The sequence below is a fragment of the Gopherus evgoodei genome, chromosome 7 (assembly GCF_007399415.2).
Source record: "Gopherus evgoodei ecotype Sinaloan lineage chromosome 7, rGopEvg1_v1.p, whole genome shotgun sequence".
Classification (NCBI taxonomy): domain Eukaryota; kingdom Metazoa; phylum Chordata; order Testudines; family Testudinidae; genus Gopherus; species Gopherus evgoodei.
The window spans coordinates 54,728,263-54,746,846 of NC_044328.1; the positions used below are offsets into that span (position 1 = coordinate 54,728,263).

The following is an 18,584-nucleotide window of genomic DNA, read 5'->3' on the forward strand; positions in this document are numbered from 1 at the left end:
AGATTTTTATGCTCTCAGCTCCTGCACAACAGTGGCATGGGGGTGCATGCACCACCTAGTGGTACTGCTAGCAGAAGTCTCCATGTTGAGTGTATTGGGCCTACAGTGGAATATATATGTTCACAACATATCTGGAAGATCAGTTACTGTTCAGGTAAGTAACCATTTTTTATTTTCCATTTGTATGTTCTCCTAAATCAGAGGTTCTCCAGCTAGGGGTCAAGCCCTCTGGGAGGTGTGTGTGGGGGTGCAGAATGTATTCTGGGGGGCATGACAAGCTTTGGAGGAAAAAAAAAATTACTGTACACATTTTACCCCAGCAATGAATAACTGGCAAAAATGATTCCTCTAGATGCATCAGGTCCTCAGATGGTGCTGTGCATTTGATTCTAAATGGCACTGTGCATTTTGATAGATTTCTGTGAAGCTCGAATAGCATTATACAGAACCATTGCAATCTGTATGTTAATCCATTTGCTATAATGTGGTGTGCACATTTAATTATAAGTATCAACTGCAATTGCAATTTTGCTTTTGCTCTTATTACAGTGGATCGTTGGCTATGTTTGAATAATGTCTTACTGTTTTTAATATTCAGAGAGAGTTGAATGTTGATTTTTTTTTATCAGTATATGTACTTGTGTGGCGGGGAGGGGCTGGGGGGGGGGGGCTAAAGTGCTACGGACACAAAGAAGGGGAGAATGATCAAATAAGTTTGAGAATCACTGTCCTAAATCAATCCATGCAAACCCCATGGGTGCCCAAAGGTTTCTTATTGAAGGACTATTGGACACAGTCTGTCTTAGCTATCAAATTGTGATATTCTAGGGAAAGAAATATATATATATTTTTTCAATAGAGTATGGTATTGAAGGGAGGAAAGTAATCTGCCTAAATAATTGCAAAGATTATTTTAAAAACGGTGTTCTATACAAACTTCATAGATCATGCTGAAAACTGTTAAAACTGAACAGTATGGAAAATTGTGCTGATTCCTTTTTCTTGTATTACTTTCCTCTATTCACCATGTTACTTGCTTGACAGTTTTTAATAGAATCCAGATGTTTTCCAGCATGGAATGGGGCTGAGGGTAACTGTGTGTTTGAATTCCTCTTGTATTTTTCCTTGGTTGCAACATGAGCTTGTTCAGTTATTGAATTAGGGAAAAAACACCCTTTTTTTTAATTTGAATTTTTGACAAGAAATTGTGTAGAACAGCGCTTCTCAAAGCCGGTGAGCCGCTTGTTCAGGGAAAGCCCCTGGCAGTCCAGGCCTGTTTCTTTACCTGTTGCATCCGCAGGTTTGGCCGATCGCAGCTCCCACTGCCCGTGGTTTGCTGCTCCAGGCCACTGGGGGCTGTGGGAAGCAGTGCGGGCCTAGGAATGTGCTGGCCGCTGCTTCCTACCACCCCCATTGGCCTGGAGCGGCGAACTGTGGTCAGTGGGAGCCACGATCGGCCGAACCTGCGGATGCAGCAGGTAAAGAAACCGGCCCGGAGTGCCAGGGGCTTTCCCTGAACAAGTGGTGGCCCGACTTTGAGAAGCACTGGGATAGAAGGAGATGACAATTGCATAGTTAAGCTGTTTCACTAAGACATATTTGTTACTATTTAATCCTCTCATTACTCTATCTGAGGATATAAACCATGTGATCCAGTAAGAAAAATATATGCCTCAAAAATGTATGCTTCAAAAATTTTCCATAAGTTTTTTTTATTTTTTTTTTAAGTAACTTGATGTCATTATTAGTTATTGATCAGCAAGACATCATGGAGAAAAAAGGACATTTTGTTATGATTACTCAATCTTGGCAGTCTAAAAGGCCTCCATCAGTGTACTTCTCTTTGAAAAATGGATCTCTACACCCATGTGGATCTCTGCTGAAATCAAAGGGGCTCCATTCACACCCAGGGATTCAGCTAGCTCTGGCTCACCTGGCAAAAATGGGGCCTATTACTTTGTCTAGTTTTCTTTTCACATGGGTCCCTTCTGACCTTAAAAATCTATGAACATCTGTTTTCAACAACAGTCCATAACTGTTGGTTGAACCACAGTATATCTTTTAGAAAGACATCTGTTGAAGACCTGAAGCAATGGAGAGTTCACCACAACCCTTGGTAAATTGTTCCAGTGACTAATTATCCTGTATTGTTAAGTGTGTACCATATTTCTGATCTGAGTTTATATAGCTTCAACTTTCAGCATTAAATCTTATTATACATTTGTCTGCTAGACTGAAGAAATTGTGTAAAATCTTCTCTCTGTGTAGGTACTTAAAAGACCATAATCAAGTCATCTCTTAACTTTCTCTTTGTTTGGCTAAATAGCTTGGGCTTCTTAAGTCTCTCATGGTAAGGCGATTTTTCAGACAACAAATCGTTCTTGTACCTCTCTTCTGAACTCTCTTCAATTTTTCAACATCCTCTCTTCCCTGTCCCCCCAGTGTGGACACCATAACTGGCCACAGTATTCCAGTAGTGGTTTATTCAATGCTGGTAACAGTGTTAATGCAGCCAAAAATTGTGTTTTATCCCTCTTAACCAAAAAAGCTCCCATTGAAATATTGTGGGTATCCACTATGACCTGTTAGATGTTTTCAGAATTGCTGCTTTCCAGGATTCAGTCCCTGATCCTATAAGAATGTCTACATTCGTTGTTCTTAGATGTATGACCTTTTGTATGATCATATTAAAACATATCTTGGATGTTTGCATCCAGTTTACCGAGTGATACAGCTTAGTCTATATAAGTGACCTGTCCCCATCATTTACCACTTTACCAGTTTGTCATCTGCCAATTTTACTATCCTAGATTTTGTAATCTCTTTCCTGATCATTGATAAAGATAACAGTCAAAAATAGATCATTGCAAGATCCCACTAAAAAACCCACCCTCATTTAATGATTCTCTATTAATAAATACATTTTTGAAAACTTTCAGCCAGTTTTTAATCCCTATGATAAACATTACATTGATTTTGTATAATTCTGATTTTTAATCAATATATCATGTGGTATGAAGTCAAACTGTTAGGGTAAACACACGTTTAAACATCTCACCTAGCAGTTAAGCAGCATATGTCGCTCCATGATGCCCTAATTCAGTCCAGGGAATTTGACTTGAGGATTTGGAGTCTTAGCCTGTAATTAGTTTAGTTCTGCAATGGATCTTTCCAAGGATCCATGGAAGACACTTTATGCATAGGGATAAGCTAAAACTGTTTCCGTATCCATGAAGATATAGGTGTAAATTACCAGACACAAAATGCTCTTTACCTGTGAACATGCATAAATTATGCAAATTGCCCAGATAGTTTTATATCTTGTAGGGTACTCTATCCTTGACAATGCTGTGAGTTTTTGATATCACCTTCCTGATGTTGTTTATCTCTCAAGGATCTGTTATTGGAAACCAAGGGTGAATCTAAAAGGAATTGTGGTTTGATGATCAAAGGGATTACAATCAATACAGCCATGGTATATTGCATGATATCCCTGTGTGTATAACTTTTAGACTTAGGGGTTTGCATGGCTGAGAGATTTTGAATGGTTCAGTCCCTAGACTGGATTAGTGTGCTCTGTGATTTCCTTTATGATGTGGGATTGACGGTTGGATTTAACAAATTCCTCATTGCCGCTCAGGCTAAAAGCTCAGGCACTGTCCTGATTGTGCTGTTTAGGACTTTAAAGAATGGAAAAATGTCTAAGGCCTTGGCTACACTGGCGCTTTACAGCGCTGCAACTTTCTCGCTGAGGGGTGTGAAAAAAACACACCCCTGAGCGCTGCAAGATACAGCGCTGTAAAGTGCCAGTGTAAACAGTGCCGCAGCGCTGGGAGCGTGGCTCCCAGCGCTGCAAGCTAAACCCCATGAGGATGTGGAGTACATGCAGCCCTGGGAGAGCTCTCTCCCAGCACTGGCGCTGTGACTATGCTCACACTTCAAAGCGCTCCCGCGGCAGGGCTTTGAAGTTTCGAGGGTAACCATACACTAAGGCAACAGTGTTTCTAAAAGTAGACCTAAATAGAACAAACTTTTCAAACCAGCCAAAGACTTTGATTTCATGACCTCAAATCTCCTCCTCTTCCACTGGGAAATAGACTGTTTCTTTTCTGTTTTTCCTGTGATGAAAAATTACAACCAGTTGTTGGATTCTGTCAATCTCTACAAGATATTAAAAATATTTGTTTTTTTTCTGCTGAGTGTTTTATATCTGTGTACAAGAACTTGACATAAGTACTCTCCTTTTTTCCCAACAGCATGGATACCTTCCCTCTATTCCATCTCTCCATTTTTGAAGGGATACTTTTGAGGGCACATCCATCAGAGCATTGCCAGGAGAGTAGAGTTAAAAAATCAAAAGACAGACTAAACACAGCAACCACCATCAAAAATGAGAACTTTGTTGAGAGCTACTACAATGAGCAGTATTACATCACGCCATGTTTTTAAAGGGACTCAGAATTGCAGACCTTGTCAGTCTTAGGGCTTGTCTACATCACAAAGTTGCAGCGCTGGTGAGGGGATTACAGCGCTGCAACTTAGGAGGTGTACACATCTGCAGGGTATCACCAGCGCTGCAACTCCCTGTTTGCAGCGCTGGCCCTACTCCCGTTTTGTCTCGGGTGTAGAGGATCCAGCGCTGGTGATCCAGCGCTGGTAATCAAGTGTAGACACTTACCAGCGCTTTTCATGACCTCCGTGGAATAAGCAGGTATCCCAGCATACCTGAGGAAGCCTCTCTGGTAATCAAGCAGGTCTCTTTCCCCGGTTTGCTCTCGCGTTCCCCGAACCCCAGTGCAAGCAGGTCTCCTTCCCTGCGGTTTGCTCTCGCGTTCCCCGAACCCCCGAGCAAGCAGGTCTCCTTCCCTGCGGTTTGCAGGGGGGTTCGGGGAACGCGAGAGCAAACTGCGAGGAAGCTGGTCTCCTTCCCCGGTTTGCTCTCGCGTTCCCCGAACCCCAGTGCAAGCAGGTCTCCTTCCCTGCGGTTTGCAGGGGGGTTCGGGGAACGCGAGAGCAAACCGCGGGGAAGCTGGTCTCCTTCCCCGGTTTGCTCTCGCGTTCCCCGAATCCCCGAGCAAGCAGGTCTCCTTCCCTGCGGTTTGCTCTCGCGTTCCCCGAACCCCCGAGCAAGCAGGTCTCCTTCCCTGCGGTTTGCAGGGGGGTTCGGGGAACGCGAGAGCAAACCGCGGGGAAGCTGGTCTCCTTCCCCGGTTTGCTCTCGCGTTCCCCGAATCCCCGAGCAAGCAGGTCTCCTTCCCTGCGGTTTGCTCTTGCGTTCCCTGAACCCCCGAGCAAGCAGGTCTCCTTCCCTGCGGTTTGCAGGGGGGTTCGGGGAACGCGAGAGCAAACCGCGGGGAAGCTGGTCTCCTTCCCCGGTTTGCTCTCACGTTCCCCGAACCCCCCTTGAAGCCGCCCAACAGCGCTGCAGTGTGGCCACATCTAACACCACTTGCAGCGCTGGTTGCTGTAAGTGTGGCCACTCTGCAGCGCTGGCCCTATACAGCTGTACTAATACAGCTGTAACAACCAGCGCTGCAAAATTGTAGATGTAGACATACCCTTAGGCATCAATCTGCATACCTGACCAAAATAGTATCTGACTTTCATCTGTCAGTTATCGTTGCCTGTGATTTTCCCTAAACCCCATAGCTGTCCTGTGAAGGAGAGGTTAGGCACCTTGGATGTCTGAAGAGTGAATATCTACTACTTAGGCCTAAACTGTTTAAGAAATCAAAAATGTTGTTTGTGGTCTCCAAAAAATAATCTGACTGTCAAATCAGCTCTACTCAAAGATTGTCTACATGGGACATGGATAAGAAAATGCCTGAGTTACGTTATGAACTGACTGTAGGACTGAATATCACAGTGCCCATGCAGCTAGATGCATGGCAGTCTCAGTAGCTTGTGTCTACAGCAGGAGTAGGCAACATATGGCACAGGTGCCGAAGGCGGCACGCGAGCTAATTTTCAGTGGCACTCACACTGCCTGGTCCTGGCCACTGGTCCAGAGGGCTCTGAATTTTATTTAATTTTAAATGAATCTTCATAAACATTTAAAAAACCTTATTTACCTTACATACAACAATAATTTAGTTATATATTGTAGACGTATAGAAAGAAACCTTCTAAGAACGTTAAAATGTATTACTGGCACACAAAACCTTAAATTAGAGTGCATGAATGAAGACTCGGCACACCACTTCTGAAAAGTTGCCGACCCCTGGTCTACAGTATGACTGTATCTGAAATCTGTAGGGTTGCTACATGGAACATTAGTTTACATATTCAGGAATCACTAGTCTCCTGACACTGTTTGAAGAGCTTTTTATTAGAATGCTTTGATCACTGTAGAACTAGCAGTATTTCTCTGTATTTTAGGTCAGCTAAGGAAACTATTAGTAGAAATTAGTATGTTTTCCGTGTTAGAAAATAAGTATTTTAGGAGGAAAAAAATAAGCAAAAAAGTTAAATGTTATTTTCACTTTGTTAAACTTTATCCTTAATATTTAAGCAAGGCAGAAGTTAATCTTAACAGCTGAACAAGTTCTGCTTTAAGCAGTTGTCTGATTAAGTCAATAAGGATCCTCCATCTTTCAGGAGACTGTATTCTTGGATCTTGTAATAGTTGGCATGTAAAGGACTGTAATTTTTAAAAAGAGAGTTCAATATTTTTGCTGCATTTCCTACACTATCTTCCTCGAACTATGGAAAAGTCAAATAAAAAACATTTGTGTCAGCATGGCTTCTCTGAATTGTTGATAAGTACATGCCATCCATTTCTGTTTGTGAGTCAAAACCATTGACTCTGGTTTAAAGTATTTTCTTCGATATTCTTCGTTCTACGTTAATTCAACTGTAACTTAATGAATGTAGGTACTACTTTATCTGAACCCTGGAATAATGGTTAAGTAGATGACATGATTAACAGAAGTAGCGGTACATTAAAATCTTGGAGATTAAAAATGAAAAATAAGTCAGAAATATAAAAAAATCAAATGAAAAGAGAGCTTCATTTCAACAATGAATTAAACAAGACTAAGCAAAGCTCACAGATACCTACATGGGAAAATGTAGGGTTTATTTCTAGAATAAAAGGACATAGTACTTGTACACCAATTAGTGAATCCAGCTAGATCCAGACTCTGTATGTAACTACTTGGGAAGAAAGTAGAAACCAGAAGCATCTTAAGCTGAGACAAGACACTTCCTGACCAGATCTGATAAAAGGCAAATCATTAAAGCTGAGAAGTGTTGGAAGAGCCTGACAATTCAGCTGAACTTGATGCAATCAGTTGTTGTATCCTAGTAGCTAATCAGATTAGCTTGTGACCATTTATCATAAGCTCATAGTAACAACCATGATAAAAATATGCCTTCTGTGCAAATGAACCCTTTGATTTCAATTAGATACTAGTTCAGCTAAGCCATTCAGCCTTAATTCTGGTTACGAATGACCTTTTTTTTAAAGTGGTGGAGTGGGGATCTAATGTCTTCAGTATTGTTTGGAAACTACATGGCAGACATGAAATTGGTTGGGTTCCAAAACTGTACATTTCCATACCTTAATGTTTTGATATCTTAAGTTTTTGAACGTAACTGAATTTCCTTGGCTAGCTGGTAATGCGTGTTTTTGGGATGACTAACACATTACTGAATTTTTATCCATACATTACTGATATATACTCCATTTTAACTCCAGTTTAATTCAGATTTTTATCTAGGAATTTACTTACGTAGCTTGTGAGAAGTAATTTGACTAGTTATTTTGCAATGCAATGGTTAACTTATGGTTTATTATTTGATTTCCAGCTGTTTACCATTTAGTAATGACGCAGAGTGCAGTCTGCCATCTTCACCCAGTCCTGAATCCAATTCTGAGCAAACAAGTAAATTTGGACTTTGTAATGCTGCTGGCAACCTTATCAGACATTGAATAAAACCTTGTTTAGATGAAATTTGAGGTTGTTTAAATAGTTTTGCCAAAAAAGTCACATGGTAATTGCATGGAAAAAGCCAGTTTTGTGATATTTGACTTACAGCAGCTTTATGGTATTCTTTTTGCTTTTCCCATGTAGTGTTTTGTAATGTAACTGCTCAGTTAATGTGAACTTTGACCTCATTCTGTTCTTAATTTGTTATGCCTAATAATGCACTTTGATTTCATTAGATTTTGTTGAAGGTTCAATGAATTATCCAGTTGCTGAATGAAGTCAGCTCTTTTAGTAAATCCTTTTGATTTATAGTCTTTTTTATTTGATTTATAGTCTTTTTTATTTGATTTCAACTAATTTAGTTTTTAATTCACATCCTCCTCCCTCACTTTCTTTTATTTTGGTATTTAAGTTGTTTTTCCAGATTCTATACATTGACTTTTTTATACCTTCACTTTGTAATGAATAACTGCCTTGATGGATGAATTTATGGTTCTTCTTTGAGTGCTTGCTCATATCCATTCCAGTAGGTGTGCGCATGCCGCGTGCACGTTCGTCGGAGACTTTTACCCTAGCGACACTCGGTGGGCCGGCAGGGCGCCCCCTGGAGTGGTGCTGCCATGGCGCCGGTTTTATACCCCTGCCGGCCCACCGCTCCTCAATTCCTTCTTACCGCCCGTGTCGGTCATTGGAACTGTGGAGCGCAGCTTGCTGTTCTCCACCTCCCTAGCGATTCACTCCTCTTCTCTTATATTGTATATAGTTCGATCAACTGTAGTTAGTTATTGTTATTTAGTAGTTTTGTTTATTGTACTGTAGATAGTTTAACGGGATTGGGGGTTAGCCCCTTCCCCGACACCGGGCTCAGGCCCGGCTCACCGGGCTTCAAACCGTGCACGGTCTGTCGTACGCCGATGCCCACTGGTGACCTGCACGACGCCTGCCTTAAGTGCTTGGGCGAGGCTCATTTGACAGATAAGTGCTGGATCTGTAAGGCTTTTAAGCCCCAAACTAAAAAAGAGCGGGACTTTCGCTTCAAGCAGTTACTGATGGAGGCAGCGCTGACTCCCCACTCCTCGACACCGGCACCAAGAACAACTGCTTCGTCGGCACCGGAGCATACCCCTTCAGCGAAGACTCTGAGTCACCGACCTTCTCCGGCACCAGCTTCTGCCCAGCATCGCTCACTCTCACCTTTGAGCAAGAAGCGCAAGGCTCCTGCAGCTGCTATATCCGCACCGCAGTCAGAGTGCTTAGCCAGGCCGGACCGCCTGGCACTGCTGTCTGCCGCGGCACCGTTGATTCTGGCCTTGGAAGAGCCGTCGAGTCCGGTGCCTACCAGCTTCCCGGCGCGGGCCATGGTTGAGCTTGTCGTGCCCTCCACTCCGGAGACGTTCTCCGCGGCACGGGACCTGATCGCCTTAACGGAGCCTGAGCTGCCTCGACCCCCGGCACTGCCAGTGCGGGTCCCTCAATTCACAGGCAAGCCGGCACTTGTAAGACCTTCTTCGCCCAGTATCATGGAACTTCATCGCTCTCGGTCCCAGTCCAGGTCCCACCATCGATCTCGGTCCCGCGGCCGCTCGCAGTCCTGGTACCGTTCCCCGTCGCGATACCAGTCGTACGCACGGTAACGCCCGAGGTCCCGGTCGCCGTCCAGGTACTACCGGCACCGTTCCAGATCTCATCATCACTCCCGGCACCGGGCTTCCCGCAGCCGATCTCGGCACAACGGTTCCCGGCACCGGTCGACCTCCCGGCACCGCACTGGTCGCAGGTCCCGGTCGCAATCTCGGCACCATCGAGGCTCTCGGCACCACTCCCCGACACCGCGTAGGGACGGTTCCAGTGGACGCAAGGACCATCGCTTCACTGTCTCCGCCCCGCCATGGTCATCTCGTCAGCCATCAATCTCCTCCCATGCCGGGTCGGCATCCTATGGGGAATCGGACAATCAGCAGGACCCTCATCAGTGGTCCTTTTGGACACCTTGGGTCTACCATCAGAGCCAAGGTGCCCCACATCTGCCGCCGCACTCTGGCCCTTCCGAACATAGGGCACCAGAGGCCACGGTGAGCAGACCTCCTCCAGCAGGTACAGAACATCTCCCAGCGCAGGTCTCGGACTTGCAAGAACCACCCCAGGACGTTCCACAGGACCAGGAGTCACTTCAAGATCCATTGGTCCCCGGGGTCTCTTCCTCTGCTTCACCAGATGAGGCAGTAGTGGGGACTGCCACATCTGGACCGCCCCCAATCGACCTTCGGTCGCACCAGGACCTCCTCCGCTGTGTCACTCTTAACATAAACCTACCCGTGGAGGAAGTTCCTGAAGTGGAAGACCCAGTGGTCACCATACTATCGGCAGAGGCTCCGACAAGGGTGGCCCTCCCCTTTATTCGCACCATACAGGCTTGGGCAGATACAATCTGGCAAACCCCGGCATCCGTTCCACCTACAGGCAAGGGGGTCGAACGCAAATGTATGGTTCCATCCAAGTGGTACGAATACCTATACGTACACCCTCCTCCTTGTTCGTTAGTAGTCCAATCCGTCAACGAACGAGAGCGCCACGGCCAACAAGCCCCTGCGCCTAAATCAAAGGAGGCCAGACGCATGGACTTGTTGGGAAGGAAGATCTACTCTGCGGGAGGCCTCCGGTTCAGGGTGGCGAATCAGCAAGCCCTCTTGAGTAGATACAATTATAACACCTGGGAGGCAATAGGGAAATTTGTAGAGCTAGTCCCGCAGGATTCCCGCCAGGAGTTCTCAGCTCTCCTGGAGGAAGGGAAAAAAGTTGCAAAGACCTCCCTCCAGGCCTCGTTAGATGCCGCTGATTTGGCAGCTCGAACTGTCGCCTCCGGGATTGCTATGCGGCGCATATCGTGGTTGCCAGCATCGGGTCTGCCACCCGAGCTGCAGTATACCATACAGGACCTACCATTTGACGGTCAGGGACTTTTTTCCCCAAAAGACGGATCCTCATCTCCAGAGTTTGAAGGACAACCGGGTGATCATGCGTTCGCTGGGAATGCATACGCCACAGACTCAGAGGCGATCTTTCCGCCCACAACCCCAGCGCCCCTATCCCCCACCTCGGCCAAGACAGGACTTCTCCAGAAGGAGAGGCCGTACTTCCCGGAGACGCCAGTCTGGCCCACAAGGGGGTAATAACTCTGGCCCCACCAAACCACCGGCGGGACCAAAGCCAAACTTTTGAGGGTGCGCCCGAGAGCACTGTACCAATTACCTCCCAAGATCCTTTTCAGTTCGCCAACCGCCTTGCCACATTCTTCCCTGCATGGTCCCAGCTAACATCAGACCGCTGGGTTCTCAGCACGGTGGAGTGTGGCTACCGTCTTCAGTTTATTTCGTCTCCTCCTTCCCACCCTCCCTCCCCATACCTCTTCAGGGACCCCTCTCACGAGCAACTGCTTCTGCAGGAAGTTTCGAGGCTCCTTGCATTGGGAGCTATAGAGGAGATTCCAGAGGACCTAAGGGGAAGAGGGTTCTATTCCAGATACTTCCTAATTCTCAAGGCGAAAGGGGGCCTGCGGCCCATCCTGGACCTGCGAGCTCTGAACAAGTTAATCACGAAGTGCAAGTTCCGCATGGTATCCCTGGGAAACATTATACCCTCCCTGGATCCCGGAGATTGGTACGCTGCTCTCGACATGAAGGACGCATATTTTCATATCGCGATTTACCCTCCCCCACAGAAGGTTCCTTCGCTTCATGATAAATCGTCAACACTACCAATTTGCAGTCCTTCCCTTCGGCCTCTCCTCGGCCCCTCGAGTGTTCACAAAGTGTATGGCAGTAGTCGCCGCCTACCTCTGTCGCCGTCGAATCCATGTTTTCCCATATCTCAACGACTGGCTTATTCGAGGGACCTCCGAGGCTCAGGTTACCGCACACGTAAACGTCATCAAGGACCTATTCTCCCATCTAGGTCTGATCCTCAACCTAGACAAATCCATTCTGCTTCCTACGCAGAGAATAGAATTCATAGGGGCCATGCTGGACTCGAATCTTTCAACGGCCAGTCTACCTCCACAGAGGTTCCAGGCTATAGTCTCCCTCATCCAGGGGCTACAAGCCTTCCCAACAACCTCTGTCCGTACCACCCTCGCTCTACTCGGCCACATGGCTGCGTGCACTTTCGTGACGAAGCATGCAAGACTCCGCATGCGCCCTCTCCAGACTTGGCTTGCCTCAGTTTATCGTCCGCGCAGGGATGCCCTGGACATGATAGTCGCAATCCCACTAAAAGTGCTGGACTCCCTCAGCTGGTGGCTGACACACTCCCTGGTGTGAGCCGGTCGCCCGTCCCATCCATCACAGCCTTCAGTGTCTCTAACGACGGACGCTTCATCCCTGGGCTGGGGTGCACACCTAGGGCCCCTTCACACCCAGGGCCTTTGGTCCTTGCAAGAACTGAGTCTGCATATCAATGTCCGTGAACTGAGAGTGGTCCGATTGGCGTGCCAGACCTTCCAACACCATCTACAGGGCCGTTGTGTTGCGATTTTCACGGACAACACAACGGCCATGTATTACATAAACAAACAAGGAGGCACACGGTCTTCCTCCCTTTGCCAAGAGGCGATGCGACTGTGGGACTTCTGTATAGCCCACTCGATAGACCTCGTAGCCTCTTTCCTTCCGGGAGTCCAGAACTCTCTCGCGGATCACCTGAGCAGGTCCTTCCTGGCCCATGAATGATCCATCCGTCCGGACATCCTTCTTTCTGTATTCCGGAAGTTGGGCTTTCCCCAGATAGACCTATTTGCCTCCAGGGAGAACAGGAAATGCCAGGTGTTCTGCTCCCTTCAGGGCCGCTCCCCAGGCTCTCTGTCAGACGCGTTCCTGATCCCCTGGAAAGGACGTCTTCTCAATGCCTTTCCACCCTTTCCCCTAGTCCACAGAGTCCTGCTCAAGCTCCGCAGGGACAGGGCCAGACTGATCCTAATCGCCCCGGCATGGCCGAGGCAGCACTGGTATTCCATGCTGCTCGACCTATCCCTAACGACTCCGATATCACTGCCACTCTGCCCGGATCTTATAACGCAGGACTTCGGCAGGCTTCACCACCCGGACCTGCAGTCCCTGCACGTAACAGCGTGGCTGCTGTCTGGTTGAACCAATCCGAACTCCCCTGCTCTGCCCAGGTTCAACAGGTCCTTTTGGGAAGCAGAAAACCCTCCACGAGGACGACATACCTCGCCAAGTGGAAGCGGTTTTCTCTTTGGTGTACACAGCGTTCCCTAGTCCCTGAGGCCGTTTCGGTCCCTATTGTCCTGGACTACTTGTGGTACCTCAAGGAACAAGGCTTGGCACTCTCTTCAATAAGGGTGCATTTAGCCGCAATCTCCACCTTCCATCCGGGGGAGTCGAACAGTTCCACCTTTTCTCACCCGATAGTTTTGAGGTTCCTTAAGGGCTTGGAGCGCCTCTACCCGCCAGTTAAGCCTCCTTCCCCTACCTGGGATCTCAACCTTGTCCTGACTCGGCTCACGGCCCCACCCTTTGAGCCCTTAGCCACTTGCTCGCTGCTGTACCTGTCTTGGAAGACGGCCTTCCTGGTAGCTATCACATCGGCCAGACGGGTTTCGGAGCTCCGTGCTTTAATGGCAGACCCTCCATATACAATCTTCCACAAAGATAAGGTACAGCTACGCCCGCACCCGGCTTTTCTTCCCAAGGTGGTCTCTGGCTTCCATATTAATCAAGATATTTTTCTACCGGGCTTCTTCCCGAAGCCGCACGCATCACGCAGGGACCAACAGCTTCACACCCTGGATGTCCACCGAGCCCTTGCCTTTTACATCCAGAGGACAAAACCCTTCAGACGCTCGCCCCAGTTATTTATAGCAGTGGCGGAGCGTATGAAAGGTATGCCTATATCTTCTCAGAGGCTCTCATCATGGGTAACGTCCTGTATCCGGACATGCTATGACTTGGCCCACGTCCCGGTTGGCCGTCTCACTGCCCACTCTACTCAGGCTTAAGCCTCGTCGACCGCCTTCCTGGCGCACATTCCCATCCAGGAGATATGCCGCGCAGCTACCTGGTCGTCAGTGCATAGGTTCACATCTCACTATGCGCTCATTGCGCAATCGAGAGACGATACCGCCTTTGGCTCAGCGATCTTACATTTCGCAACGTCTCACTCCGACCCCACCGCCTAGGTAAGGCTTGGGAATCACCTACTGGAATGGATATGAGCAAGCACTCGAAGAAGAAAAGACGGTTACTCACTTTTGTAACTGTTCTTCGAGATGTGTTGCTCATATCCATTCCACACCCGCCCTCCTTCCCCACTGTCGGAGTAGCCGGCAAGAAGGAACTGAGGAGCGGCAGGCCGGCAGGGAATATAACCGTCGCCGTGGCAACACCACTCCAGGGGGCGCATTGCCGGTCCACCGAGTGTTGCTAGGGTAAAAGTCTCCAACGAACGTGCACGCAGCGCGCGCACACCTACTGGAATGGATATGAGCAACACATCTCGAAGAACAACAGTTACAAAGGTGAGTAACCGTCTTTTACGAAGTGGAGGAGAATGGAAGTATGAAAATAACTTTATTTTAATAGTTATTGTTTTGCATTTAAAATGAAGATGCCAAATTCTTGATATGTCCAAAATTTCACCCAAATTTCCCTACCTTTATCAATTTGATATGTGACTTTTAAGTTCAGTCCCTTTTGTGTTGCAGCACCAATGAGGTCTTTAGTTTCTGGGGTTTTCTTTCCCCCCAGTTTACCACAATCTCCAGGCAAATGTAGAGGCAACATAAAACAGCAGTTAAAACACAAAATTGACAATAAACAGAGAAGCTTTGTCTTGCCTGCAAATGATTACCCACATAAAATTCATGCTATCCATGCTCTATTTGTGTTATCTGAGCACACTATTGGTAGTCTTACAGCACCTCAGGAAAAAAACAAATCCATTATTAATTATTAGAATTTTAGTATTCATACTTAAAATGGAAATCAACTCATATTCATATCAATTCAAATTATTTTTGTAACTGAAGTTAAATATAAGTCACTCAGTGGCATTTCTTTGAAGCTGATTGGGGAAGGAAGGAAATAAAAGCTGGTGTGTAATACAGGCAGCATACTCACAGTAATAAACAATTACACTTAAGTGCTGGGTCGTTCTCCAGTGAGCTAAGAGGTTTTGCAGAAGGTTGTCTAAAAAGTGGGATTTTGGAACGGGCCTTGTAGTTTGGTCAGTAATGGGAAGAGGGAGAGTTGTCTAAGGCAGAAGAAAAATTTGGTTTTAATTGAGTTGAAGATTCATTTGGGTGAACTGCAAGGTTACTATATGGTTGTTAGGGGATTGTTGGGCATATGATCCAGGAAATGTGAGTAAAGAATTTTACAAGAATTAATGATGATAGCTGCTTAAAGAGGCTGGGAATATTACCAAGAGTACTCAGATATAGCACTAACTTTGTTCAAAATCACTGTTATTTTTTCCCCTTTAACAGTGATCTTTTTTTTAAAGCTATGGCGTGAACTAGAGTATTGGATAAATGATATCTAAGATATATGGCTGTTGCAGTAGAACAGCAAGGAAATCACAGCATCTCCTTTCTTTTTATAGTAGTATGCTGTGGAGTACTCCAGCAGTATAGCTGTCATGGTACAATTCCCCACTCTGAACCTTAGCGTCCAAAAGATAGGGTACCAGCATGAATTCCTCTAAGCTCAGTTACCAGCTTAGAACCTGTAGTGCTGCCACCAACTAGGAATTCCAGTGCCTGGTACACTCTGGTCCCCACAAAACCTTGCCCGGGGACCCCCAAGACCCAGACCCTCTGGATCTTAATACAAGGAAAGTAAACCCTTTCCCTCACCGTTGCCTCTCCCAGGCTTCCCCTCCCTGGGTTACCCTGGAAGATCACTGTGTGATTCAAACTCCTTGAATCACAAAACAGAGAGGACAATTCACCTTCCTCCCTCCTTCTCTTTCCCCCTCCCAGACTCTTCCTGAGAGAAAGTAATCATGGCACAGAGAGAAATCAGCCTCTCTCTCCCTCTTCCCTCCTTTCTCCCTGGTGAATCCAGACCCAGTCCCCTGGGGTCTCACCAGAATAAAAAAAAAATTAGGTTCTTAAACAAGAAAAGCTTTTAATTAAAGAAAGAAAAAACAGTAAAAATTATCTTTGTAAATTTAAAAAAAATGGAATAGGTACAGGGTCTTTCAACTATAGACACTGGGAACACCTTCCTAGCCTAAGTATGCAAGTACAAATTAAAATCTTTTCAGCAAAATACCAATTTGAACTCTTTTCAGCCAAATACACATTTGAACTTCTTCCAACCAAATACACATTTGCAACTAAAGAAAAGAAACATAAGCCTAACTCGCTTTATCTATCTAGTACTCACTATTCTGAATCTATAAGAACCTGTATCGGAGAGATTGGAGAGAAACCTGGTTGCACATCTGGTCCCTCTGAGCCCCCAGAGTGAACAACAACCAAAGCTAACAGCACAGCACAAAAACTTCCCTCCCTCAAGATTTGAAAGTATCCTGTCCTCTGACTGGTCCTCTGGTCAGGTGACAGCCAGGCTTACTGAACTTGTTAACCCTTTACAGTCAAAGAGAGATAAAGTACTTCTGTGCTATTAACTTTTCTTAACTGTTTATGACAATAGCTATTGAAAATGTTTCAGAAATAGGGAAAGGAGACTTGAGTTCACTTTGTAGGTTTTATAAATTTGTGAAGAAAACCAAGGTTTGCTAAATGCAGAGCAAGGGTCAGTTTTTCTTCCCTTCAACCATGGAAGATTTAACAGAGTCCAGTGTCTGCCCGTCTGCTCAACAGAGACGGTTGTTTTTATGAACTCATGCTATCTGATATTCAAGACAGTTTCAGGTTGCCCATTATACACAAATTTATTGTTTATTGCCAAGACTAGTAAACATCACCCTGATAAAAACAATGCTTTTAAATGGATGTGGGGACGGAGTTTTTTGACCTTCTTGTAATGTGAGAGGTCATTGTGGTGTTGGGGAAGAACGAGGGAAGAAAACCAGACAAAAGAAGCTTTGCATTTATGACGAAGCCATGTGCTTTGATTCATCCCTATTCCGGTATCGCAGAGCTCAACAATTCAAAAATGAATCAGGCTTCAAAAAATCATGAGATTGGCTTAAGTATCTTCTCTTTAAAAATGATAAATATGAGGATCTTTTTATTTACCTTCTGTTATTTGATCCTTTAGAAGACACTCGTGTCATGTTTTCAAACCTTTCTTCGTAACCATGAGGGCTAGACATTTTAAATGAAAGCCGAGATTCTCATGTTTCCAGAAATAGGGTCAAGACTTGTAGAGTTGGCGACACTACTACTGAGGACAGCATTTGAGCACATGGTTAAAGTTGGCATGTGCTTGAATGCTTCTTGAATAAGGATTATTTCCTGAATCCCTGCCCAGTTGATGAAACTGAATATTTACTTATTTGAATCCAATATATTTTTGTGAGTGAACCCTCTTGATACATTTATCTAGCTAAGATGATGGGTTTGAGCCTGCTTTTGGTTCCCTTGGTCTCCTCTAACTGGTGGAGCTTGTTTACACAGAAAATTACTGCTCTGCAACCTATTGTGTTAATCTGCAGTGAATCAGCTTGCTATGGAGTAATGTCTCATATGGACACTGCTACAGTACAGTGAGAGTTCTGGAGCGCAGCTCAGCATGCTACATAGCAGTACACTAAGCCACACTCTGGGGCCATCTCTGCGCTATAGTAGCATCCATGCAAGATTGCTGCTCAGGAAGCTGGTGCTGTAGATTCACATCCTGGCTTGCAGCATGGTAACTTGCTATGTAGACAAGCCCCCAGACAGGTGCCAGTAAACTTCTTCCAGCTCTTGCACATAGAGCCCTGCAAATCTGCGCATAGCTGCATCATACCATCATGGTCTGAATTGCCACAGACCATGTTTATGGTTCATGGATTGGATGGAGATACACATTTTGTATCTGCACAGGGCTTTACATATGTACTCTGTCAGCTCTGCTGCTTTCTTTTCCATCTTGGAAGCAGTCATGTCAGTGCTTATTTCCAATAAACCTGTTAGTTGTTTCTCAGAGTCTGGTTTTCTGAAGGAAAACACCTTAAAATTAGTGTGTAATCACATTGAAAGCTCAGAGAAAGAATAATTGCCCCCAAGTTAAAAAAAAAAAAAAGTGTCTCTCTCTCTCTCTCTTATATATATAAAAAGAGAGACTTTATATTTTTATATATATATATATATATATATAGCCTTAAGACAGTCTGATTCCTTAAAGTGGAGGAAAAAATGATTATGGATCAGTTAAGTCGTTAATATTTTTCTCTGTAAGTCTGTAATTTGAATAGAATACAAATAAATTCCTAATGCTTTTAAGGTATCCTTAATGTGTTATTTTACTAGTATGTTAAGGCTTTAAAAGAATCTATTAGAAATATGGCAGCTCTAGAGGTTTTCTCTGGAAAGCAATAGACAGCAACAAGTAGTAGACTGCAGTTAAGCTCCATAATTGTAGATATATCTGCAATAATCAGTTCATGTTATGTATTGTAAACCATTGCAGTAATTTCTCTGTTACTGACAAAGTATTGCTCCAGACTCAAAGGCAAATCCTCTTC

At 45.4% G+C, this 18,584-nt stretch overlaps 1 protein-coding gene across 1 annotated transcript in view; it reads left to right on the forward strand.

The window, feature by feature from the left end:
- Positions 1-18,584, forward strand: part of BMPR1A (bone morphogenetic protein receptor type 1A) — a 203,232-nt gene that overhangs the window by 55,759 nt on the left and 128,889 nt on the right. The window lies entirely within an intron of this gene.